Source organism: Callorhinus ursinus, unplaced genomic scaffold (genome assembly GCF_003265705.2).
Source record: "Callorhinus ursinus isolate GAN/ISIS: 27379988/994484 unplaced genomic scaffold, GSC_fseal_2.0 scaffold65, whole genome shotgun sequence".
NCBI classification, from domain to species: Eukaryota; Metazoa; Chordata; class Mammalia; order Carnivora; family Otariidae; genus Callorhinus; species Callorhinus ursinus.
In genome coordinates, this window is record NW_027397127.1 from 6790934 (window position 1) to 6818692 (window position 27759).

Below are 27759 nucleotides of genomic sequence, written 5' to 3' on the forward strand. Positions count from 1 at the left end.
CCGCCCTCCTCCCCGGCCTCTCTGCCCCTCCAGAGCTCGCTGATTCTTGCCTGGAACTCTGCAGAAGTTTCTTCACTGCTCTGGCCACACCTAGGCTTGACTCACCCCGATCCGTTTCCCACACTGTGGCCAGACTGATGATGGCCTCTTATTTTTAAACAGCTTTATCATGGTATAGTTTGCGTAACATACAACTCACCTATTTTAAGTGCACAATTCAATGATTTTTGAATATTCATGGAGTTGTGTAACCGTTACCACAATCCAATTTTAGAACCTTTCCATCACCCTGAAAAGGTCCCTCGTGCCCATTAGCAATCACTTCCTGTCCCCACCCCCAGCCTCCGACAACCACTAATCTACTTTCTGTCTCTATGGATTTGCCTTTTCTGGGCATTTCATATAAATGGAATCATGCAATGTGTGGTCTCTTGTGTTTGGCTTTGATCGCCTCTCTTAACACAGAAGTCTGCTCAGTTAAAACCCTTGAGGGGCGCCTGGGTGGTTCAGTCGTTGGGCATCTCCCTTTGGCTCTGGTCGTGATCCCAGGGTCCTGGGATCGAGCCCCGCGTCGGGCTCCCTGCTCGGCGGGGGACCTGTTTCTTCCTCTCCCTCTGCCCCTGCTTGTGTTCCCGCTCTTGCTCTCTTTCTCTCTCTCTCTGTCAAGTAAATAAATAAAATTAAAAAAAAAAAAACAAAACCCTTGAAGGCGATGGTAACTGGCTGATGGATGTGTTAACTAACCTTACTCTGGTCCTCATTTCACAGTATATATATGTATCAAATCATCACACTGGGTACCTTCAATGCACACGTTGTATGTCAACATTCCCTGTCAAACCCTCTTGAACGGCTCCTCGTCAGTCATCCACCATCCAAACATCTCCTGTGACTGTTCAAGGTCCTTCTTGCCGGACCCTGCTTTGGAACTTCCTATGGTTCCCGAAGACACACCATGGTCTTTCTTGCCTCCACACCTGTGTACCTGTGGTTCCTCCACCAGGAATGCCTTCCGCGTCCCCCGAAGGAGGTGTGACCTCTCCTAGAATGTATCCAACATCCCATTTCCCAAATTCTTTTTTAAGATTTTATTTATTTATTTGAGAGAGAGAGAGAGAGCATGCGCCAGGGGGAGGGGCAGAGGGAGAGGGAGAAGCAGACACCCCACTGAGTATGGAGCCTGATGTGGGGTTCAATCCCAGGACCCCTGGATTATGACCTGAGCGGAAGGCAGATGCGTAACCCACTGAGCCCCCCAGCGCCGCCCCCCGTTTCCCAAATTCTGTTCATCCCTTCCACCTCTGTAAGCACGTCGCACCCTGTACATGCTTTATTCATTGCACAACTCACGTTGCGCTCTAAGTACCCATACACACTGGAACTCCCTAGCTAGACTGTGAGTTCCGTGAGGGCATTGGAAACAGATATCCTTACCTTAGAAACAAATCCTGGCTCAGAATGGGTGCTCAATAAATGTGTGTTCAACCAAACAGAACTACGTGAGGTTCGGTCCAAAAACTGCCCTTTAGGAGCTCCCCCGTCTGGTGAGAGAGTAAACGAACCATTGATCAGCCAACCTAGGTTGACCGAGGCCCCACCACCCAATGGTGGGAGGAAGGAGAAAGCGAAAAGGATGAGGCATCATGCCTCATGGGACAGTGGAGAAGACACGCTCTGCACAGATCAGCAGGTTGTCCTACGAAACATGACAACCCCAAATGTTAGGTGGTGCAATGGTGGGATGTGTCATGAGCCCAGACAAGGAGGGAGGGACTGCTGTTGGGACACCAAGAGAAAGAGGCATGGAGGAAATTGAGGGCGGGCAAGGACTGGAACAGAGGTGGAAAATGTAAATCGCATTATTGTTTTGCTTTGTTTTTTAAGTAGGCTTGATGCTCAGCTCACCACCGTGAGATCAAGACCTGAGCTGAGATCAAGAGTCAGACACTTAACCAGCTGAGCTACCTGGGTGCCCCTGGAAATAGCATTATTGGATGGCAGTTGAGAGAATGGCCTGGCAACATCTTGGGGCGGAGGGGTGGATGGTTTGGAAGAGGGAGGGTCCCGGGGGCAAAGGACTCAGTTCGGATGCTGGTGACTCCTTCCAGGAGATGGTAAGGACCTGGAGTACAGCTATTATCAGGAAGAATGGATACACAGCTGGAGTAGGGTTTCCAGATTTAGCAAAAAAAAAATTCAGGGCACAGTGCAAGAGACATACTTAACTCAAATACTATTTGTTGGATATCTGAAGTTCACATCTAGCCGGGCATCCCTGCATTTTCTCTGGTATCTGTACACTGGTGGACAGCAAGTTTGAGCCAAACCACCAAGGCCTTGAATGCTGAGCTAGAATGTTTACCCTCTGCCCTGAGGGTAATGAGGGGCCACTGAAGGGGTTTAACTTGAGGACTGACATAATCTCCTATGCCTTTTATTTATTTATTTATTTTTTAAAGATTTTATTTATTTACTTGACAGAGAGACAAAGCGAGAGAAGGAACACAAGCAGGGGGAGTGGGAGAGGGAGAAGCAGGCTTCCTGCGGAGCAGGGAGCCCGATGCGGGGCTCGATCCCAGGACCCTGGGATCATGACCTGAGCTGAAGGCAGACGCTTAACGACTGAGCCACCCAGACGCCCCTCTCCTATGCCTTTTAGAAAGATGGCTCAGGTTGTGGCAAGGAAAGTGGAATGGGGGTGGTTTGGGGCGGCTAGAGGCTGTGACAACAATTCAGGGGACAGAGGATCAAGGCCTGAGTCAGGGCAGAGGCGGTGAGCATAGAGAAGAGGGTAGAGTCCAGGAGCAACCCAGCTCCAATCAGATGATGCTACATTGATTCTAAGTACACATTGAGGGGTAAGGCATGGGGGTTGCGACCAAATGTCCAGGGCCAGTGGGAGAAGCAGCCTCCAAGTGGGGGGCAGGGCAGAGCAGCCTGTGACCTCTCCCACTGCCTCCTGCCACCCGAGGGTAGAAAGGGAGGCGTGCACTGGTGAAGCTTAGTTGGGGCAGTTGGAGTAGCTGCTATAGGAGAAACCCCTCCCAGTCTCTCCCTGGCTGGTCAGTCCTGTACACTTCCCTTTCCCCTTGGGCTCCAGCGCCCGTCCAGAGCACACAGTGTTCTCCCAAACAGATGCATGTGTTCTGCTCTGGGTGATTCACTGTCCCTGGCTAGAAGGGCCTGCCTGCTGGGGCAGGGACCAGGCAACCCCTAAGAACATTCCAAAGGGCCCCCTGTGCAAACCCTCACAGAAAGGTTCACACCAGGGCAAACAACAGGTGTCCAAACAGTGCTGCCTTTTCTGGGGCGACTTTTAGCACAGCTGATGAAAGAGATGCCCCACCTTAGCTCTCCTGGCCAGGAACATCTAGAACATTCTCCTAGCTCCAGCGTAGTGCTCCTTGGGGATTCGAGAGCCAAGAAGGCAAAGCCTGCTTCTGTGTGCTCATTCGTTCCCCTCTAGCCCAAGACACACCAACAGCAAGTCCCACCCCTATCCCATGATCCTCGTGGCTGCATGTGGATCTGCACATGGCTCAGGTAGGGACCAGAGGCTGACAGCAGGGAAGGGCTCTTGTCCACAGGCTGCAAAGTTGGGCACAGAGGATGGGGTGAGAATTTTCCCACGATCCCTGCTGTCTTTCCCAGGCTCTGTGGGATGCAGTGGTCCCTCTGGGGCCTGGGGGGGGGAGTTGCCAGAACCTTCCTTGGTAACCTCAGAAGCCTTTATGCTATCAGTGGGGAGACTGCCTAGCTAAGGGCAGTGGTTCTACACTCAGATGGAGCTGAGTTCTCAGCCTCACTCCTCCCTCTTACTAGCTGTGGACCTTGGACAAGTTACTCAACGTTCTCTGAGCCTGAATTTCCACTCCAAACATGTAAAATGATGGTAATTAGGGCACTTGGGAGAGGGCTAAATGAGATTATCCATGTAAAGCATTTAGCTTTGTGTCTGGCACTTAGAAACCATTCAGTACATGTTAACTTGTATAATTATGCCCCTTTGATTATATGCCCTCTCTGTTCTCCCTGGCCCCTCATCAGATTCTTTTCCCCAAGGTCGCAGCTCAGGACCGTCCCTTCAGGCCACCATTGCCTGGTGACAGCCCCCCCCCCCGCCCCAAGGATCCTTCTCTGAGGAGCTCAGTTCTTGCTCCACAGATGGTGGTACTCCTGGGGCTTCTCATCCTAATTCAGAGCCAGTTGCCCTCTATACCTCAGCCTTTTGCCTTTTATCTCCTGTGTCATTGTTAGAGCCAGAGGGCAAAGGGCAGGGGCGGAGCACAGGCTGGCTAGGCCTGGTAGGGCAGAGGAGATGCTGAGAATCTGTCCTGTCAGCTCTTTTTCCGTGTGGGGAGGCAGCCACCGCCAAGGAACCGAGCTTTCTGAGAATATCCAACCCTGCTCCTGTCCAAAGCTGGCCTGCCCTGGAGGCACAGCCCACCCCCCGCAGCAGGCTCTCTGATCTCTTGGGTGGAAGGAAGGCAAAAGAAGCTCAAAGAGCTCAAAAGATCACCTCCTACGCGGCCTTGCCTGCAGCCCCCTCAGCCCAGCCTGGCGCTGTCATCCTCCATCACTCTCTTGCAGGCACCCCTGTGCCCCGATTCAAACGGTACTCAGGAAAGGTAAGGGGACCAAGCTAGTCTTGAAAGGAGAACGGGCCCTGGAGAGCCGAGCAGTGAGGCATTTGTTTGTTCTCCAAACTACAAGAGGCCCCCAAAGGCACTTGGGCGCCCTGGCGCCTCCAAGGAATTATAAAGAGCGAGTGTGAAAGTGTCCCCAGTGCTAGATCAATTAGGAGCGCCTCAGCAATCAAGCCTTCCTTTACACCAGCTTTTCCCCAGCTTTCACTGCACCTTCTACGTAGAATCTCATTAAACCCTCTCCAATCTCTAGGGGAAAAAAAGGCAAGCAAGCCCTTGAGGAAAAAAAGGACACGAATAGCCACATTCAAGCCGACTGCCGAGAGCAAATGAGTGGGGGGGGGGAGATAGAGATGTTATGCTTAAAACATCTGGGAAGTGGTATCAGTCCTGTAAAAGCAAGGCTGGCTGGGGGGGCCTTTCCATTGGCCTTGCCCAGCTGTCTTCCTCCCACTCAGAACGAAATGTTCTGTCTTTCTGTGGTTATAACCTCTTTTCACTTGGAATGACTTGCCCACGTCTGGACCTCGCTCCGGGCTGCCGCTCAGTGAGGCTCGCACGCAAGCGCGGATTACCCAGGGAGCCCCGGGGGAAGGGCTCCGCCCCGCGCCCGCCCACTTTCTGCCCCGCCCTCACTCCTCGCTCCTCCGTCCCCTGGGGGGGGCGGGGCGCCGCCGTGGGCTCTCGGGCGGCTTCCCAGTCCCCGTAGACCGGCCGCGCACGCCTCTGCTCACCCTCCCCTGTGAGCACATGTCTTCCCACGCGCTGCTGCCCGGGGAAGCGGGGAGCGGGCGGGCATGTGGGCTGCCATGCGGCCGCCAGACAAGGGCGTGGCGGGGAGGCCGGCCCTGGCGGCGGCGGCGGCGGCGGCGGCGGCGGCGGCGGCGGCGGCCGGGCAGCCCTGCCTGGGCTCCCGGGGAGTCCCGGCTTGCTTACCGGAGGCCCCTGGGAGGATCGGAGTTCTTTAGATTTTCCAAAAGCCTCCGACAAATGCCCTCACCCCAGCTCGCCCCGGGAAACAGAACCACAGTCACTGGCCAGGGACCTGGGGAGGGGCGGGGGGAGGAAAGTTTGGGCTCCAGAAACCCAGAACTCCGGTGGGATTAAGGCGGGAGGGGGCGTGGCGCAGGGCCAGGCCGACCGGGCCGGGGCTGGGAAGCCAAGCTTGGGTGGTGGGAGGGGAGAGGGTGGTTGGAGCCGAGCCGGGGTCAGATGCCTCGGGCGCACCCAGGCGCAGGTAACCGGAAAGGGGAAAGTGGCCAGGATGTAAGACAGTTGGTTCTCAGGTTTGGCTGCAAAGTAGAATCACCTGGGCAGCTTCAGAAATCCTAATGCCCAGGGCCTCATCCCAGATTCCTGTTATCAGAATCGGGGGGGGGGGGGCGGGTGAGGGTGGGATCCAGGCATGGGTAGTTTTAAAAACTCCCCAGGTGGTTCCAGTGTGCAGCAGAGGTTGCGAACCAGCGGTTGCACGGGTGGCACAGAGCTGGTCCCAGGACCAGCAAGCATGGCACGAACCCGGGTGCTTGTTAGAAATGTAGAATCTTCAGTCCCACCTCAGCCCTAGGGAATCATCATCTGCATTTTTAAAGGAACAGCTTTCTTAAGGTATAATTCACAGACCACGGAATTTACCCTTGTGAAGCATACAGTTCAGTGGTTTTTACAGTTTTGTGCAACTACCGCCTCTAAATACCTGGTTTCATTTTCATTACCCCCAAAAGAAACCCCATGCCCATTAGCAGTATGAGTCCGCATTCCCACCTCCCTCCAGCCATGGGCAACCACTACTTTCTGTCTCCCTGGATTTGCCCATTCTGGATATTAGCATCTGCCTTGGAACAGATTTCTTCAGCACGTGACAGTTTGAGGAGCACCAGTGTGAGAGACCTCCTAAGAGAAGCAGCCTTCGCTTCCCTCCCACACTTGTCGTCATGCGGACATGTGGGTCCAGAGTTGCTAGATTTTTCTGATTTTTTCAAGAAACGCCAAGAACTCTGGATTTTTATGTGAAATCTTCCACTTTTAAAAAAGGTTGGCAACTAATTCAGAATTTTGGAAAACACTGTTGGGGCCAAACAAATCCTGCCTAACAGCCTGTCAGCTGCCACTTTTGCCACTTCTGATGGTCACCAGGTTCTTACCCACCGCCACCCAAATCCTTCCTACTCCAGCCACAGTCCATTTCTCCTTGTTCCAGTTTCCATGGAACAACCATTTAGTAGCCTCCTCATAAAATCTTCTCACATACTATTCTTCCCTTTCTCCAAACTGACAACTACGCATTTATTGAGGACCTACTATGTATTTGGTACTTTACACATTCTGGAATCATTTAAGTCTTCACAACATTGTCTTTTTTTTAAAGCAGGCTCCACGCCCAGCGCATAGCCCAATGTGGGGCTCGAACTCACGACCCTGAGATCAAGACCGGAGCTGAGATCAAGAGTTGGCCGCCTAACTGACTAAGCCACCCAGGTGTCCCCTGCACGACAGTCTTTATGGCAGATATTATTATCCCGGTTTTAAAGACCAGGAAACTGGAGCTCAGAGAGGTTACGTAGGTTTCCTGATGCTGCACCGTCACTCAGGGTCCAGCGGCTGGACGTTTGTACCTGAGCCCTGTCTACCTCCTCGTGCTGCTTCTGCTTTCCCGATATTGGCCCCAATTTTTCATCTCTTTCTTCCTCTTCTAAACCTTCTCCATTCACCCCCGATTCTGGACACAGCTCTCTGAGGACGATTAGATTAAAGAGAGCACAGTCTCAGTGAGCCTAGGACCTCAGTCTGCTGGGGAGAGTCTCAGTTGCAAATACTCAGGCTTGTTTCCTCACAAGTACACTCATTCTTGTCAAATTTGTGCCCTGATCTTTGGTTTGGAAAATGTGGCCGACATAAGTGAGCCATGCTCTATTTTGAGGCTGATTCATATTCAACTTGTGGTCAACTCCCTCCTTCGCTTGGTGTTTTTCTTGTTTATTTGTGTTGAGCTAAATTATGTTGTTAGGTTTTGTCACTAACAACCCCCTTGCACTTGTTGCTGCTGAATTTCCTCCTGGTTTCACAGGACCTTCTTCCCCCGACCTGTCCGACTGGAAGTCCTCCCCCCTCTCCAGCCGGCTGTGGGTTTGGCCCTCTCCCAATCTTTCATTTTCAAGTCACTTCAGGCTTCAGGGAACCATCTCCATCTTCCCCACATGTCCCATCGGCGTCGCTCCCTCCACTGCTCTGGAAATCCTAGGTAGGCCTCCTGGGGGGTGGTGCACACAGGTGGGGGGAGGCAGAATCCATCCCCCAAAATTGGTGGGGGGTGGGGAGGAGGAGCGTTTGGCTGTGGCCGGGAACGTCCCCTCATGGTGGCCTTGGGCCAGAAGCTCTATCCTGTGCCAGCTCCAGACCTAATCTGGCACCAGGAGGGGGGGTCAGGGGTCCGTGGACCTCTCTTCAGATCAGAGAGATCCTCAGTCCTGGGAACCCCTCTGGTCAGTCCTGACCCCTTGGGACATCCCATTGTCTTGAGTGCGGTGGAACCCCAGGCCGGTTGCTAGGCACGGGGTGCACTCAAACAATGTAGTGTGACAGTTTCCCCAGCCCGCCCCAGGGGCCTCCCCAGGCCACAAGGGTGTGGTTTGCAGTCTGGGTACATTCTGTACCCTCAATCCGGGGGCGGGTTTGTGGTTCCTGGTGCTGCAAAGCACGGCCCCGCCCAAGCTTTTCCTCTCCAGCTACAAAAACAAAGCTTCCACACCAAGAGGGGAGGAATAGAAACAGAGGCTGGTACTGTATAGCTTGTCCCCGAAGACTCCAAGACTCCGGGGCGGACCTGCCCCCTTCCCCTTCCCTGAAGGCCTCCCACTCGTGGAAGGCCAACAGTGGCACCGGCTCTCTAACACTCGTTCTTCGTTCTTCGCTTCCCTTCCCATACGCCTCACTGAATGGCTGCCTGAGCCACTGAACAACCGCCTGGGGAGCGGGGGGGGGGGGGTGTTGCAGGACAGAACTCTCTGGGGACTGGCTGCCACTGTCTTCCCTAGAGACCCCAAACCGTGGCTTTCCGTTCTCTGGCAGGGCTCCGTGGCTCCACGTTCTTCTGACTGTCCAGGGTCCCCGGGCTTTGGTATTAACGTTATCATCATCATCATCATTATTATTACTACAATTATTATTAGCTAGCCCCACTCACAGGCCCATGGGGTCCTGCGTGCTTTCAACCTTCTCTGTGTAATCAATCATCACAGCCCCTTTGGGGAGAGATTAGGAGCCGATACCTCTTTCACACTCACTCTGAGCCGGCACTGTTGCAAGCACTGGGCACATCTCGTCTAATCCCCGCGACACTTGTAAGATAGTCCCCGTGCTATTGTTAATCACGTTGTAAAGACAAGGGAACGGCGGCCCAGAGAGGTCCAATACCGTGCCCAGGGGTAGAATGGGGGGAACCCAACCCTGATCCTTTCGCTGGCCTGAGCTGCCTCCTCCCCCCCCCCCCCCCCCCCCCGCCCAGGACAATTCTGAGGACGGGACAAGTAGCGCCTCTGACAAGTCTCTCCACTGGAGAACCAACTAGCTCGGGCCTCAGAGGGGAGGGAGTGTTCCCTGGAGAAGCTGGGAGAGGAGGGTGTGACCTTTGCTCAGTTGTAGGGATTCCCCAGGACTCCCTGCGAGTCCGACCACACCCAGCTGCCGCCTCTGCTGGCACCGTCCGCTCTGGAGTGGCCTAGGTGAGTGAGTGAGTGAGTGAGTGAGCGAGCGAGTGCGCGCGCGCAGGCGCGCCCCCGCAGAGGGGAGTGGGGGGTGGGGCGGGGCTGGCGGGGGAGGGGGAGGAGGTGACTGGAGAAACTCACCATCCCAGAGCTCTCTGGCTCCCTCTTCAGGCAACGCGCACTCACTGCCGCTCCTCTCCTAGGGACCAGTTTCTGCCGTCCGAAGCTCTCTGTTCAGGGGTCTCAAAACCCACCACCCTTCCCTGTGGGCTGCAAGCTCTGTAGACCAGGCTGCTGCTGAGTCTGTTTTCATTTCATTCTCTCTCTCTTTTTTTTTTTTACCATTTTAACCGTTTTTAAGTGTACAGTTCAGTGGCGGGAAGTCCATACACATTTGCTGTGCCACCATTGGCACTGTCCATCTCTAGAACTTTTCCATCATCCCAAACTGAGACTCTGTACCCAGTGAACAGGGACTCCCCATTCCTTCCTGCCGTCAGCCCCTGGTAAGCACTATGCCACTTTCTGTCTCCAGGAATTTGACTCTTCTCCATACCTCACATAAATGGAATCTTACACTATTTGTCCTTTTGTGTCTGGCTTCTTTGACTCAGCGTAATGTCGTCATGACGAAGTTCATCCATGTTGTGGCATGTGTCAGAATTCCATTCTTTTTAAAAAATTTATTTTTATTTTTTTATTTAAATTCAATTAGCCAACATATTACAGCGTTAGTTTTTGGTGTAGTGTTGAGCGATTCATTAGTTGCGTATAACATCCAGTGCTCATCACATCACGTGCCGTCCTTAATGCCCATCACCCAGTTACCCCATCCCTCTACCAACTTCCCTTTCCGTAACCCTCAGTTTGTTTCCCGGAGTCAAGAGTCTCTTGTGGATCGTCTCCCTCTCTGTTTTCTTCTCAGAATTCCATTCTTTTTTAAGGCTGAGTGAAACTCCACTGGATGTGTACACCACATTTTGTCTATCCATTCATCCTTTGAGAGACATTTGGATTTCCACCTTTTTGGCCATTGTGAATAATGCGGCGAATATGGGTGTACAAGAATCTGTCTCAGTGCACGGGTCAGCACCTCTAGGAAGAGTTCCTCACTTGCCCCCACTCTGTTGCCAACGGTCCCCAGCACCAACTCTGGTGAACCTCTCTGGGCTTCACTGTCTATTTCTGCCCTGTGTAGTTATGGTCATATTCTCTCTCCTTGAGGGTGTTGTGTGAGTCTCTGGCTACCATCTTTGTCAGCTCCCCGAGGAGCGGGACCACAGCTCAATTGCCTTTGTACAACCAATGGGGGACAGTGTTGTGCAGTGGTTAAAGGCATGGGCCCTGAAACAAGACTGAATCCTGGCTTGCTCCTGTGTAACCTCAGGCAAGCTACTTGGACTCACTGTGCCTCAGTTTCTCCATCTGCGAAACGAGAGCAGTGATAGTAGTATCCATCTCAAGAGATTATGAGGAACTAAATGATACCATATACAGGGGGCACGCCTGGGTGGCTCAGTCAGTTAACCATCTGACTCTTGATTTCGGCTCAGGTCATGATTTCAGAGTCTTGGGATCGAGCCCCACATTGGGCTCCACGCTCAGTGCAGAGTCTGCTTGTCACTCTCCCTCTGCTCTCCCCCCACCCGTGTTCTTTCTCTTTCTCTCAAATAAATAAATAAAATCCTTTAAAAGATAAATGATACCATATACAGAAAATCATCAGTACAATCCCTGGTACACAGTAAATGCTAAATAAATAGGAGCTGTTATTTTTAAGTCCCCTTTCTCCCCCTCACAACCTTTTTGTAAACAAAACGAAACAAAACAAAACATCAAGGAGCTTAGTGGGAGCCACCTCAGTCTGTTTTCCAGGGAGGGTTTGTGTTGAATTTATAGACTTCCCTCTCCACCATCCCCCACCCCTTTCCCTGTGTTGATAGTCTGCTCAGGCTGGCGCCCCTCCACTGGTGTGAAATGCTTCTGTGAAGTTAGTGTAAACAATACGGAGACTATAGAAATTGTTCTCTTCACTCCTGCAGCCCAGCACATTGTAGCCATTGTGTGCTGGATAACTTGGAGGTCCTGTGGGGCTCCCACTCAGGCCAGATATGACTCAGGAAAGCCGCCAACTGCAGCTGGCTTTCAGAAACCTCTTTCCCCCCTCCGGAACCTGGGACAGAGGGGACACATTGTTTATGGCTTCCAGGCTAGGAGAGAAGAAATTAAGCCACCAGGCTCAGTTTATTTCATGCTTATCAGTAAAGATAGCCCTATCTAGTTAGTCCTGTTGCTTAAAGCGACATATTAATAGGGTCTATTAATAGAGTCCAAACCATCACTTGAGTCTACCCAGCCATTCTCCAAACATTGATTGGGCACCTGTTACAAACCAGGCACTGTGGCATCCAGAGATAAGCAGAGTAAGATCCCTGCCCTTGAGGCACCCAGGCCAAGAGCAAGCAACTCTTGGAGTGCTCTGAGTTTGAAGAAGGCCCCCCTAGGACCTCCTGGAGGAGTCAAGCCAGACTTCACAGAGACAGTGCTGACTTTTGCGTTGCCTCTTAACAAGTATGTTTGTCAGACTGAGAGGCATGGCAGGGAGGCGAGCACATTCCCCCAGGGGACAAGACATCTGGGCATCAAGGGCCGAAACTGCTGCGGGTGCCCATGGACATGCTGCCAGCGGGCCATGGCTGAAGCACAGAGACCAAGGCGGGGCGGTCAGACCTGAGACGGGCAGGGGAGCAGGGCCCAGAGCACGGAGAGGTACTGTCTTATTGTTGGTGTTGTGTCTGTGTTGTAAGAGGGTGGGCTTTATCCTGCAGGTTTTCCAACTGTGGTTCCTGGAGTACTAAAGTCCCACTGAGGACGCCAGGTGGCCAGAGCTGTTGGAGCTCCGTCCTCTCCGGCTAGGAGTCGCTCCACACTGACTTGTGTTAAAAAGTTTGGTTTGTTGGTTTGTGAGTTTCAAAAATGATTTTTAAAGCGCCACTTATTTATTTATTTAAAAGAATTTTTTTTTTTTTTTAGAGAGTGAGGGAGGAGGGAGGAGCAGAGGGAGAGAGAGCATCTTAAACAGGCTCTGCACCCAACGTGGAGCCTAATGCACGGCTTGACATCACAACCCCGAGATCATGACCTGAGCCAAAATTAAGAGTGGGACACTTAACCGACTGAGCCCCCCAGGGGCCTTAAAGTACCACTGTTTAAAAAAAAAATACTGGGCCTGGGTGGCTCGGTTGGTTGGGCGGCTGCCTTCAGCTCAGGTCATGATCCTGGAGTCCTGGGATCGAGTCCCGCATCGGGTTCCCTGCTTGGCAGGGAGTCTGCTTCTCCCTCTGACCCTCCCCTCTCTCATGTGCTCTCCCTTTCAAATAAATAAATAAAATCTTTAAAAAACAAATACCACCTACACACAAGTTTGAAAACTATTGCTGTGGACAGTGGGCAAATATCAAAAGATTTGAAGTAGGGGAGTTGATATATTTGATTTATCATATATTTGTGTATTTGATATACCATATATATATCACCTATATAAACCCTGAACACTCCAATATTTCGAGATCACAAAGATGAGAAGGACCGTGCAAAGCAGACTGAGAAGGAGCACCCTGTGAGGTAGGAAAAACCAAGAAAGTGTGGAGGAGTCCCAAAGAAGTTGTGAGACAGAGTTTCTTTTCTTTTCTTTTCTTTTCTTTGCTTTTCTTTTCTTTTCTTTTCTTTTCTTTTCTTTTCTTTTCTTTTCTTTTCTTTTCTTTATTTATTTGACAGAGAGAGAGATAGCGAGAGCAGGAACACAAGCAGGGAGAGTGAGAGAAGGAGAAGCAGGCTTCCCATGGAGCAGGGAGCCTGATGCGGGGCTCGATCCCAGGACCCTGGGATCATGACCTGAGCCAAAGGCAGATGCTTAATGACTGAGCCACCCAGGTGCCCCGTGAGATAGAGTTTCAAGGAGTGAGTGATCAAGGCGACAACTGGTGTTGAGAGGCCTAGTAGGTCAAGAACAGACAATTGACCACTGGAGTTGGTAGCTTGGAGGGAACCAGGGACCTTGACAAGTACAATTTTGGTGAGTTGCTGGTGGGCCTCACGGCTGGCTGGGCCGGGGGCCACCATCTCCCAATAACACGCCATTAGCGGCTAAGACTGGGCCTTGCAGCCAGCCAGGCCAAGGGCCAGTGCTGCCCACTGGGGCACTTAAAGCAGTCACAGCCCCGCCACCAAAGGATAGTGGATACAGCCCACAGAGGGGACACCCCTGCAGCAGCTACCTCTGGTGGTCAGGGGAGTATTGTGCTTTTGGGTCTCAAAAGGACATCTCCTACCTCTAAGGCTACCCCCTTCAAGACTATGAGCCCGCGCTGAACTACCTAATACATAGAAACAGGCACAGAGAGAGTTAGACAAAATGAGAAGACAGCTGAGTATGTTCCAAATGAAATAACAAGACAAAACTTCAGGAAGCGAACTAAACGAAACAGAAATAAGCAATCTACCTGACTGAGAGTTCAAAGTAATGATCATAAAGATGATTACTGAACTCAGGAGAAGAATGGGTGAACACAGTGAGGATTTCAACCAAGAAAGTAGTGATCAGAGCTAAAGAATACAATGACAGAAATGAAAAAAATACACTAGAGGGAATAAATAGCAGATCAGATGATACAGATGAATGGATCAGCAATCTGGAAGACAGGTAGAGATCACCCAAACTGAACAGCAAACAGAAAAAAGAAGGTTTACATGACATTAGTTTAAGGGACCTCTGGGACAACGTCAAGCTTATTAGCGATCACATTGTAAGGGTCCCAGAAGGAGAAGAGACAGAGAAAGTGTGCAGAAAACTGATTTGAAGAAGTAACTCCTGAAAACTTCCCTAACCTGGAGAAGAAAACATACATCTAGGTCCAGAAATCACGGAGAGTCCCAAACAAGACAAACCCAAAGAGATCCATACAAAAACATATTATAATTAAAATGTCAAAAATTAAAAATAAAGAGAGAATCTTAAAAGCCTGGAGAGAAAAGTACCCCATAAAACTTTCAGCAGATTTCTCAGCAGAAATTTTGCAGGCAGGAAGAAAGTAGCATGATATATTCAAAGTGCTGAAAGGAAAAAATTTTCAACAAAGAATACTCTACCTGGCAATGTAATCATTCACAATTGAAGGGGAGATAAAGAGTTTCCCAGACAGGCAAAAGCTAAAGGAACTCATCACCACTAAACTGGCTTTATAAGAAATATTAAGGGGACTTCTTTAACTAGAAAAAAAAGGCCAAAACCAGAAATAGGAAAATATATCAAAGAAAAAAATCCCACTGGTAAAGGCAAATATATAGTAAAGGTAGTAGATCAACCACTTATAAAGCTAATCTGAGGGAACGCCTGGGTGGCTCAGTCAGTTAAGTGGCTGCCTTCGACTCAGGTCATGATCCCGGGGTCCTAGGATTGAGCCCCACATTGGGCTCCTTGCTCAACAGGGAGTCTGCTTCTCCCTCTGCCTGCCGCTCCCCCTGCTTGTGCTTGCTCTCTTTCTGATAAATAAATAAATAAATAAATAAATAAATAAATAAAATCTTTTTTAAAAAAGGCTAATCTGAAGGTTAAAAGATAAAAGTTGTAAAATCAACCATATCTACAATAATTTGTTAAGCGATACACACACAAAGATGTATAAAATATGACATCAAAAACATAAAATGTGGGTATTGGGAGTAAAAGTGTAGTGCTTTGAGAATGTGATCAAACTTAGGGGCTCCTGGGTGGCTTAGCCAGTTAAGTGTCTGCCTTTGGCTCAGGTCACAATCTCAGGGTCCTGGATTTGAGCCCCGCATCGGGCTCCCTGCTCAGTGGGGAGTCGGCTTCTCCCTCTCCCTCTGCCCCCCTGCTCATGTTCTCTCTCTCACTCACTCTCTCTCTCAAATAAAAATGAATGAAATCTTTAAAAAAAGAGTGTTCAAACTTAAGGGACCACCAACTTTAAATAGACTGCTATATATATATATATATATATATATATATATATATATATATGTTATTAAATGTGAACTTCATGATAACCACACACCAACAACCTATAATAAATACACAAAAAATAAAGGGAAAGGAATCCAAACATAACACTAAAGAAAGTCATCAAATTGCAAGGGAAGTGAGCAAGAAAAGAACTACAAAAACCACCAGAAAACAAATTTAAAAATGGCAATAATTATTTAAAATGTAAATGAACTAACTGCTCCCATCAAACTAGGGTGGCTGAATGGATAAAAAAAAAAAGCAACAAGATCCATTTATATGTTGCTTATAAGAGGTTCACTTCAAATCTAAGACAGGCACAAACTGAAAGTGAAGGGATGGAAAAAGACACTCCATGCAAATGGCCACAGAAAGCTGGGGTAGTGATACTTATATCCGACCAAAATTACTTTAAATCACAGGCGGTAACAAGAGACGAAGAAGGGCATTACATATGATAAAGAGATCAATCCAACAAGAAGGTAGAATGCTTGCAGATATTTACACACCCAACATAAGAGCACCTAAATATATAAAGCCAATATTAACCGACACAAAGGGAGAAATGGACAGTAATACAATAACAATAGGAGACTTTAATACCCCCACTTACATCAGTAGATCATCCAGACAGAAAATGAATAAGGAAACATTGGCCTAAAACAATATATTAGACCAGATGGACGTAATAGGTATATACAGAATATTTCATTTAACAATAGCAGAGAATGTATGATTTTACTCATATGTGGAATTTATTTTTTTATTTATTTTTTTAAAAGATTTTATTTATTTATTTGATAGAGAGAGACACAGTGAGAGAGGGAACACAAGCAAGGGGAGTGGGAGAGGGAGAAGCAGGCTTCCTGCTGGGCAGGGAGCCTGATGTGGGGCTCGATCCCAGGACCCTGGGATCATGTCCTGAGCTGAAGGCAGATGCTTAACCAACTGAGCCACCCAGGTGCCCCTCATATGTGGAATTTAAGAAACAAAACCGATGAACAGGAGACAAGCTAGGAAACAGACTCTTAACTCTAGAGAACAAACTGATGGTTACCAGAGGGGAGGTGGGTGGAGGGGTGGGTGAAATAGGTGATGGGGATTAAGGAGTACACTTATTTTGTTTTTAAGATTTTATTTATTTATTTGACAGAAAGAGAGCGAGCACAAGCAGGGGGAGTGGGAGAGGGAGAAGCAGGCTTCCCGTGGAGCAGGGAGCCAGATGTGGGGCTCGATCCCAGGACCCTGGGATTGTGACCTGAGCCAAAGGCAGACGCTTAACCGGCTAAGCCACCCAGGCACTCCAAAGAGTACACTTATAATGAGCACTGAGTAATGGATAAAATTGTTGAATCACTATACAGTACACCTGAAACTAATATAACACTATGTTAATTGTAAGGTTTTTTAAAATTAATTTTGTAATTTTAAAAACAGCAGAGTACACATTCTTCTCCAACCAAACAAGTCTCAATAAATTTAAGAAGACTGAAATCATATCAAGCATCTTTTCTGACCACAACACTCTGAAACTAGAAATTAATTACAGGAAAAAACCTGGGGGTAAAAACACAAAATGTGGAGACTAAACAACATGCTTCTAAATAACCAATGGGTCAGGGGCGCCTGGGTGGCTCAGTCGTTAAGTGTCTGCCTTCGGCTCAGGTCATGGTCCCAGGGTCCTGGGATCGAGCCCCACATCGGGCTCCCTGCTCGGTGGGAGGCCTGCTTCTCCCTCTCCCACTCCCCCTGCTTGTGTTCCCTCTCTCGCTGTGTCTCTCTCTGTCAAATAAATAAAATCTTTAAAAATAAATAAATAAGTAACCAATGGGTCAATGAAGAAATTAAAGAGGAAATAAAGGGTGCCTGGGTGGCTCAGTTGGTTAAGTGTGGCCTTCGGCTCAGGTCACAATCCCAGGGTCCTGGGATGGAGTCCTGCATTGGGCTCCCTGCTCGGTGGGAAGCTGCTTCTCCCTCTGCCTGCCGCTCCCCCTGCTTGTGCTCTCTCACTTTCTCTGTCAAATAAATAAATAAAATCTTTAAAAAAAATTGAGGAAATAAAAAAATTACCTTGAGACAAATGAAAATGAAAACACAACATTCCAAAATCTTTAAGACACAGCAAAAGCAGTTCTAAGAGGGTAGTTTATAGCAATACACATTCACCTCAAGAACCAAGAAAAATCTCAAATAAACAATCTAACCTTAGACCTAAAGGAACTAGAAAAAGAAAAAAATAAAACCCAAAGTTAGTAGGAGAAAGGAAATAATAAAGATCAGATTGGAAATAAATGAAATAGGAAAAAATAGAAAAGTCCAATAAAACTCAGAGCTGGTTCTTTGAAAAGATAGATGAAATTGATAAACCTTTAGCCAGACTCATCATGAGAAAAAAAGAGAGAGGGCCCAAATAAATTCATCAGAAATGAAAGAGAAGTTACAACCAATATCACAGAAAGGCAAAGGAACAAAACAAAACTGCATGATCAGATGGCTTCACAGGCAAATTCTACCAAACATTTAAAGAAGAGTTAATACTTGTCCTTCTCAAACTATGGCAAAAATTTTAAGGGGAAGGAATGCTTCTAAACTCATTCTATGAGGCCTGCATTACCCTGATACTTAAACCAGACAAAGACACTATGAAAGAAAGAAAGAGAGAGAGAGAGAGAGAAGAAAGAGAAAGAAAGAAAGAAAGAAAGAAAGAAAGAAAGAAAGAAAGAAAGAAAGAAAGAAAGAAAGAAAGAAAGAAAAAACTAAAAGAGAAAGAAAGAAGAAAGGAAGGAAGAAGGAAAGACAATTATAGGTCAATATATGTGATGAACATAGATGTAAAAATCTTCAACGGGATATTAGCAAACTGTCTTCAACAATACAGTAAAAGGATCATTCACAACAATAAAGGGGGATTTATTCCAGGGATGCAAAGATGGCTTAATACCCACAAACTAATCAACATGATACAACACATTAGCAAAACAAAGGATAAAAATCATGATCCTCACAATAGATGCAGAAAAAGTATTTGAGGGGCGCCTGGGTGGGCACAGTTGATTAAGCGTCTGACTCTTGGTTTTGGCTCAGGTCGTGATCACAGGGTCATGGTATCGAGTTCTGCATCAGGCTCCATGCTCAGCGGGGAGTCTGCTTGAGGGTCTCTTTCCCTCTCCCTCTATCCCTTACCCCATTCACTCTCTCCTTCTCCCAAATAAATAAATAAACCTTAAAAAAGGCATTTGACAAAATCCAACATCCATTCATGATAACAACCCTCAACGAAGTGTGTATACATGGAACTTACCTCAACATAATAAAGACCTGTATGACAAACCCACAGCTAACATCATATTAGATGATGGAAAGCTCAAAGCTTTTTCTCTACAGTTAGGAACAAGACAAGGATGCCCACCCTTGCCATTTTTATTCAACATAGTATTGGAAGTCCTAGCCACAGCAAGTAGGCAAGGAAAAGAAATAAAAGGCATCCAAATTGGTAAAGAACAAGTCAAACTTTCACTATTTGCAGGTGATATGACTATATAAAGCAAACCTAAAGATTCCACCAAAAAACCGTTAGACCTGATAATTGAATTCAGTAAGTTTGCAGGATACAAAATCAATATACAGAAATCCCTTGCATTCCTGCACGCTAATAATGAAGCAGCAGAAAGAGAAATTAAAAAAAAATCCCATTTACAATTGCATCAAAAAGAATAAAATACCTAGAAATAAATTTAGCCAAGGAGGTGACAGACCTGTCCTCTGAAACTTGTGATATGTTGATGAAAGAAATTGAAGGTGACAAAATAAATGGGAAGATATAACATGCTCATGGATTGGAAGAATGAATACTGTTAAAATGCCCATACTGCTCAAAGCAATCTACAGATTCAGTGCAATCCCTATCAAAATACCAATGACATTCTTTCCAGGACCATTACAACTCATCCTAAAACTTGTATGAAACCACAAAAGACCCTGAATAGACAAAGCAAGCTTGAGGGAAAAAAAAAAAAGCTGGAGGTATCATGTGCTCAGATTTCAAACTATACTACAAAACTGTAGTGATCAAAACAGTATGGTATTGGTACAAAAACAGACAGATCAATGGAACAGAATAGAAAGCCCAGAAATAAACCCACACTTACACGGTCAATTAATCTATGACAAAAGGGGCAAGAATATACAATGGGGAAAATACAGTCTCCTCAATAAATGCTATTGGGAAAACTGGACAGCTACCCACAAAAGAATGAAATTGGACCACTTTCTTACACCATACGTAAAAATAAACTCAAAATAGATTAAAGACCTAAATGTGAGACCTGAAACCATAAAAATCCTAGAAGAAAACACAGGCAGTAAGTTCTTTGATGTTGGTTTCAGTGGTATTTTTTACTCTGTCTCCTCAGGCAAGGACAAGACAAGCAAAAATAAATAAATGAGACTAAATTGAACTAAAAAGATTTTGCGGGGCACCTGGGGACAGCTCAGTCAGCTAAGCATCTGACTTCAGCTCAGGGCATAATCTCAGGGTCCTGGGATCGAGCCCTGAATCTGGCTCCTAGCTTAGTGGGGAACCTGCTTCTTCCTCTCCCTCTGCTCCTGCCCCCCCAAATAAGTAAATAAAATCTTAAAAAAATAAAAAATAAAAAGCTTTTGCATAGTGAAGGAAACCATCAATAAAATGAAAAAGCAACATACTTGCAAATAATATATTTGATAAGGGGTTAACATCTCAAATAGATAAAGAACTCCTACAACTTAATATATATATTAAAAAAAAACCAAAGTCCAATTTAAAAATGGACAGAGTGGGGCACCTGGGTGGTTCAGTGGGTTAAGCATCTGCTTTTGGCTCAGGTCATGATCCCAGGGTCCTGGGATCGAGCCCAGTGTCGGGCTCCCTGCTCAGCGGGGAGTCTGCTTCTCCCTCTGCCTGCTGCTCCTCCTGCTAGTGCTCTCTCTCTCTCTCTCTCTCTCTGGCAAATAAAGAAAATCCTTAAAAAAAAGATTAAAAAAATAAAAAATAGACAGGACTTGAATAGACATTTTTCCAAAGAAGACATCCAGATGGCCAACAGACACATGAAAAGATGCTCCACATCACTCAGCATCAGGGAAATGCCAATCAAAACTACAAGATATCACCTCACATGTCGAAATGACTGTTATCAAAAAGACAAGAAATCACAAGCATTGGCAAGGATGTGGAGACTAGGGAACCTTTATGCGGTGTTGGTGGAAATGTAAATTGGTGCAGCTATTATGGAAAATAATATGAAGGTTCCTCCAAAAATTAAAGTAGAACTACCATGAGATTCAACAATTCCACTTTAGATATTTATCGCAAGAAAACAAAAACACAAATTTGGAAAGAGATGTGCATTCCTATGTTCAGCACAGCAGTATTTACAATAGCCAAGATGTGCAAGCAGCCTAAATGTCCATTGACAAATAAAAAGATAAAGACGATGTGGTAAATAAATACAATGGAATATTACTCGGCCATAAAAAATGAAATCTTGCTATTTGCAACAACATGAATAGACCTAGAGGGCATTCTGCTAAGTGAAATAAATCAGACAGAGAAAGACAAGTACTATATGATTTCACTTCTATGTGAAATCTAAAAAACAAAAAAAATGGAACAAACAAAACAGATAGAGATACAGGGAAAAAACTGGAGGTTGCCAGAGAAGAGGAAGATGGAGGGAGAGACAAAATCCTCTCGAAGGGGATTAAGAGATACATTCTTCCAGACACAACATAAATAAAGACACAGGGATGTAATATACAGCATGGGGAATGTTGTCAATAATATTTTAACAACTTTGTATAATGACAGATGGTAACTAGACTTATTGTGGTGGCCATTTCATAATGTATATAAATAGTGAATCACTGTATCCTATACCTGGAACTAAAATTGTATGTCAATTTTTCTTCAGTTTTGAAAAAATAAAAAAAAAAAGAATGGTTTTGGTGCAGAGGTGAGAATGGAAGCTAGATGGGAATGAGTTCAGGAATGAATGGACTTAAAACACACGAGCGGATGGGAAGGGAGACATCAAAACCATGTGCATAGACACTTCTTCCAAGCGTTGTTTTTTTTGTTTTAGAGAGGAAGGTGGAAATGAGTTCAGTCTGATGCAGGTTGAACCTGAGGTGCCTTTAAGACATCTAGGCAAGAGTGTCCAATTAGGACAAGGATGTAGGGGCCTGGAGATCAGGAGAAAAGTCTGGCTGTATATATAGATTTGTCAACCACTCCACAGGTAATTACTGAAGCTCTAGGGACTGATGAAACTGATGGGAAGACCTCTCGAAGCCCAAGGCTGTGAGGGAATTAGGAGCCCTATGGTGGGAAGGAAAAGTCTAGATGGGCCCTAATTGTTGACATTGTAGCATCTGGAAACTACACGAACAAAGGTCATTCACAATAGCAAGGTACAAAACTAACCACTCAAATTTCACAAGGAAATGTACAGGGATGCCTGGGTGGCTCAGCTGGTTGAGCATCTGCCTTTGGCTTGGGTCATGATCCCAGGGTCCTGGGATGGAGCCCCGCATCGGGCTCCCTGCTCAGTGGGGAGGTTGCTTCTCCCTCTCCCTCTGTGGCTCCGCCTGCTTGTGCTCTCCCTCACTGTCTTTCAAATAAATAAATAAATAAATAAATAAATAAATAAATAAATAAAACCTTAAAAAGAGCAATTTAAAAAAAGGAAGTGTATGTGATGACATCATTTATGTAAAATTAAAAAACAGACATCCGTGTTACATACTGTGTTTGGATATACACTACGTAGTAAAAGCACAGAGACATAAATCCTACACACTCACCAACCATCAACTTTAGAACGATGACAGCCAGTGGGGAGTGTTGGCTGTTTTGGCGATATTTGAATTTTTTCAAAGGATCTAAAGTAAAAATGGCAAAAAAAGAACATTTGTTAACTCTCGGTCGTGGCTACACAGGTGTTCATTATAAAGGTCCCAACTTCGCTGGGTTTTTACGAAGAATGAGTTCCTTCATTGAACGTGTTTTGAATAGGACTGGCCCCAGCCTGCACTCAAGAACGAAGTTTTAGAATCAGCTATTGTCTCTGTATGTTTTAAGCATTTCTGAATTTTAAAAATATCTGTTTAAGAAAAATAACCACTCCGTGGGAAAGAGCACCTATGAACTTCTGAGCACTGTCCGCTGTGATGGGGATGTCACTGTGTGAATCGAGAGCACAGTGAACGGCATCCATTATGGTCCAGACCATCCACTAGCTGCAGTGTGAAATGGACAGTCCTGCAGATGCATCAAATGGAAAATCAGCTAGCTAAGCAGCGGACCTATTAGACCTTCTAGCTGGCTTTCCCTCGAACGTCTTACTGTGTTACATTTACATTGAGGCTACCATAGTCTACAGGGGCATCTCTGCCAGTTTAGAAGATTGGTAATTGCAGGACCCTCCCTTCTCTGGCCGAGGACTAGAAATGTCTTATTAGTGAGCCCAGTCCAGGCAGATCTGCAGCAGCAAGGGATGAGCACATCCTTCAGAAGGAGCAGAACCGAGTGATCTGCTGAGATTGCTGGGAAATGCCCAGGACAGGAGGGAGTGGATAGAGGTCATGAAAAGAGTGGTCAGAAGCATGTACCCAAGAACTGCCAAAGCTGGAAGGGCCCTTAAAGATCTTCTAATCTTTCTTTTTTTTTTAAATATATTTTATTTATTTGAGAGAGAGAGAGAGCATGTGCATGAGAGAGCACGAGTGGGGGGAGGGGCAGAGGGAGAGGGAGAAGCAGTTCCCCGCGGAGCAGGGAGCCCAATGGGGGACTCGATCCCAGGACCCTGGGATCATGACCTGAGCCGAAGGCAGATGCTTAACCCACTGAGCCACCCAGGCGCCCCTAAGATCCTCTAATCTTTTTATCTTTAGGGATTAGAAAACTAGGGTCCAGAGATGGGACAGGACTGGTCCAACATTGACCAGCCACTCAAGTAGCAGGTCTAGGAACAGAACTTGGGGCTCCTAAGTTTTCTGTAGGGTGTTCATGCTCTTTTCTAGAGATCACTCTACCTTCCTGGGCCTTCAAACCTTCACCTGGGAATCAAGTTTAGCTGGGATGCAGCTCCCTTTGAAAATAATTCATGTCTTCTATGGAATCTTCTCTTGGTCCCAAGAGGTAACGTGAGCCTGGGATGGCCCTCTTCTTATGGCACATAATACTGACGTTACCAAACGGCAGGCCCGGCTGGAATCTTGGATGGATGGAGAATGGTTCTAATGTGTGGCCAGGCACCAAGAGTCTTCAGTCCTGGAATGATTAAATCAAGCTTTGAAAGGCTGCCCACAATGCATACGGAGGTGAGGACGGTGGTGAGGGGTGGGGATGGGGGCAATGACAAGCAAGAATGTCCCCCGCCCCCGCAAGGCCCACCAGCAATGGAGGCCATCTGGGATAGAAGGTTGGAGGGGAGAGTCATTGCTAAGCAGACGGGAGGGGAGCTCTGGGAAGCTTCTGGAAAGATATGATGGGAGATAAAGGAGGGGTAGGTGGGGACCGGAGAGAGTGAGTAAAGCCAGGAGGTTATTTAATTATTCCAGCTTCACCTTTTCTCAGAAAAGATATTCAGTCCGCTTACAAGGACACACAAGGTAAGTCAGGGCAGCATAAATTAAAGCTAGCAAAACAAGGGTGGGCAGAAAGCGGAGCCAAGAATAAGGGTAGAAGTGCATACCATAAAAGCCTCTGCTCCCCCGAGGGGTGGGCCCCAAAGTTGGCTCTAAGCTTTCTAGCAGCCAACAGGAAAGGGGAAACCTTATCGTTACACAATTCACAATGTCCAGGAGATAAAAACAAACTCATTGCTCAGAAGGGCAACTGTTCTTAGTACTAAGATCAGACAGGAATTCCTCCCGGGGGTCCTCAGAGAGGATGCTGCGGGATACAATGAAAGACATCCTTGACAACATTCTTAAAACAGCGGTAGCAACGAGTTTCAAAGGGCTGTTTTTCATAAGGACCCTCAGGATCAACCGCCTGGATCCCACTGCAGCCAGGCAATTAGGAGCTAAAAATAGTGCGCGAAGGTACACAACAGTACATCTAGTATGTTCACACTGGTGGGAAAAAAGAGGGTTATATATAGGCATGCATATGCATAGAATGCTTCTGGAAGGATACATTAGTAACAGCGGTTGCCTCTAGGGAGAGGAAGTGGAGGACTGTGGCCTGGGATAGGAGAAAGATTTCCTTTTCGTCGGAATACCGTTCTGTACCGCCTGGATTTGTGTTAACCATGTCTTATCTTTTTAATAGAATTCAAGTCACTGAATTTTAGTTCCTACTTTAGTTACCGAAATAATAATGACATTCAGCGTCCAGAGCGTCAGCTGGGTTTTATCTCAGAGCCACGGCCAGGCTGAGGATGTCCGAAAGTTCTTGATGTTTTGGGAAAGGATGAAAGTAACATTTTTGGAGCAACTCCTGGGTGTGAAGGGCTTTGGTTTCCATGAGCTCGTTTAATCCACATAATAATCCTGGGAGAGAAATCTACCTCATGGACCGTCAACTCCGTTTCCTCGGAGGGGATGCATGAGTTAAAGTGCTTATTTTTCTTCCCGTTATTGATTTGTAGGAGAAATAAAAAAACTGGTAAGAAAACGGTGGCTGTGGGGAATTTCAGATAGCTGTTGCATGGGACATACTTACACTTTCAAATTAGTCCTTGTGTATCTGAAATTCAAATTTAGTTGCGTGTCCGGAATGTTTTTTAACTTTTAAAAAATTGAGATATAATTGGCATCCCACATTCTAGTAGTTTCCGGGGCACAACATTCAATACGTGTGCATATACTGCAAAATGATCACCACAATAAGTCTAGTTAATATCAATCTGGTATGCTTCCCCATGTTTCAAAAAAAATAGATTTTTTAAAATTTATGATTATTGTTTTTAAATATTTTATTTTTGGGGCACCTGGGTGGCTCAGCCAGTGAAGCGTCTGCCTTCGGCTCAGGTCGTGATCCCAGGGTCCTGGGATCGAGCCCCATGTTGGGCTCCCTGCTCGGTAGGGGGCCTGCTTCTCCTTCTCCCACTGCTGCTCCCCCCGCTTGTGCTTGCTTGTTCTCTAGATGATTTTTTACATTAAATCGATTTGATGTATAATTTTCATGTTCTTTAAATCCGCTATGCCAATCTAAGGTTTTTAACTGGTATATTTAGATCATATACATCAAATGTAATTATTTGCTAGTTATCCTGGAGATCAAGACCACCATTTTATTGTTGGTTTCCTGTTTGTTCTGTTTTTGTTTCTTTTCCCTAACTGCCTGTGTTTTGCTTTTACCATTTTTAGAATTGTATTTTAATTACAGGCATATGTCAGAGGTATTGTGGGTTCGGTTCCAGACCACCGCAAATAAAGCGACTATCACAATGAAGTGAGTCAAATGAATTTTTTTGGTTTCCCAGCGCATATAAAAGTTATGTTTACACCACACCGTAGTCTATTAAGTGTGCCATAGCATTATGTCTAAAAAAAAAGTATTTTTTTGGAAATATTGCAAGAATTACCAAAATGTGACACACAGAGATGAAATGACCAAATGCTGTTGGGAAAATGGTACCAATAGACTTGCTTCATGTAGAGTCTCTATAAACCTTCAACATCCACAAAGCTGGGGTGCCTGTGTGGCTCAGTGGGATAAGCGTCTGCCGTCGGCTTGGGTCCTGCTCCCGCGTGGTGGGGAGCTTGCTTCTTCTCTCTCTGCCCCTTCCCCTGCTCATTCTCTCTCTCAAATAAATAAATAAAATCTTTTAAAAACATCCGTAAAGCACAATAAAGCAAGGTATGCTGCGTCTCTTTGTATAACATTTTAGCGACTGCTCTGGGCATGATATAAAATGTACATAATTGATCACGGGCTACTGATGTCTACGTCTTAACATTTTGAGTGAAACCTAAAAACTTTATCTCCCTTTATGTCCCTTTACCCTCCCTCATTCATAATCGTCATTTACCCTATTCATTAATTTTTTCTAGCTTTATTAAAGTATAATCGACCAGCATATAATTGTCTTAAATATTCTACATACGTTGTGAACCACACCAGGCAGGATTATAAGTTTTGCTTCAAACATCAAACCCGATCTAGAAAACTCAGGAGGGGAAGGATTTCTACTGTATTTACCCATATTTTGGCTAACTGTGTTTTTCTTCTTTCGTGATGTTCCAAGAGTCGATTCCTTCTTTTGTCAATTCCTTTCTGTTTAGAGAATTGCCCTTAGCCACTTTTTCAGAGTAGGTGCCATGATGACATACCATTCTTCGCTTTCCTTCATGTAAAGAATGCCTTGATTTCTCCGCTCGTGCCTGAAGGGTATTTTCATTGGATTCTGGCTTGATAGTTTTCTGTTAGCCCTTCCTTCTGGCCCCATGGTTTCTGATGAGAAATCTGCTGTCATTTGAATTTTTTCCCCTATAGGTAAAGTATCATTTCTCTCTCCCTACTTTTGGGATTTTTTTCTTTGTCTTTAGGTTTTAAAAGTGTGACCGTGATGTGTTTCAGTGTGGATTATATTTGGGTTTATCCCATTTGGGGCTCACTCAGCTTCTTCAATCTGTTGGTTTTGTTTTTTTCTTTTTTTGCTAAATTTAGGAAGTTTTCAGCCATTATTTCTTCTAGCACCTTTTAAACCTCATCCTTTTTCACCTCTCCTTGAACTCTGAGGTCATGAATGTTAGATTTTTTTGGTTAGAGTCATACAAGCCCCCAAGTTTCATTCTTTTTCCTTTCCATCTATTTTCTCTCTGGTGTTCCAAATGAGTCATCTCTGTTGTTCTATCTTCAAGTGCACTCACTGATACGTTCCTCTGGCCCCTCCACTGTGCTGTTGAGCCTAGCCATTGTAATTTTTTTTTCAGTTCTAAAATCTCCAATTGTCCTTTTATATTTCTATTTCTTTGCTGAGATGGTCTATTATTTTTTTACTAGTTTCAAGCATGTTCGTATTTGCTCACTGAAGCATTTTTATGACGACTGCTTTAAAATCTTTGTCAGATGATTCTAACATCTCTGTCATCCTGGGGTTGGCATCTATTGATTGCCTTTTCTCAGTGAGCCTGAGATCCTCTTGGTTCCTGGAAATACGAGTCATTTTTTATTGCAGCTTGGACATGTGGGGTGTTATGAGACTCTGGATCTTGTTTAAAGCTTCTATTTCAGCCAGCTTTCTCAGATACCACACCGGGGAGAGGAGAGACATAGTCTCATAATGAGCCAGGTGAGGTAGAAGTCCAGGGTTCCCATTCAGGCTCCAGTAACACCCAGAGGCTGAACAGGAGTGGGAGTTCAGGATCCCCAAGAGGCCCCTTTTTGAGGGGCAGG

At 46.2% G+C, this 27759-nt stretch overlaps 1 long non-coding RNA gene across 2 annotated transcripts in view; it reads left to right on the top strand.

The window, feature by feature from the left end:
- Window positions 1-7554: 7554 nt before the first annotated feature.
- LOC112810158 (uncharacterized) overlaps window positions 7555-27759 on the top strand; it is a 33222-nt gene continuing 13017 nt past the window's right edge. Inside the window, exon 1 of one of the 2 annotated variants that reach the window (XR_003204777.2) lies at window positions 7555-7887. This is a non-coding gene — a long non-coding RNA (uncharacterized lncRNA). Of the gene's footprint in view, window positions 7888-9266; window positions 9368-27759 lie in introns of those variants that run through there. The other variant, XR_003204776.2, reaches the window with a different exon arrangement.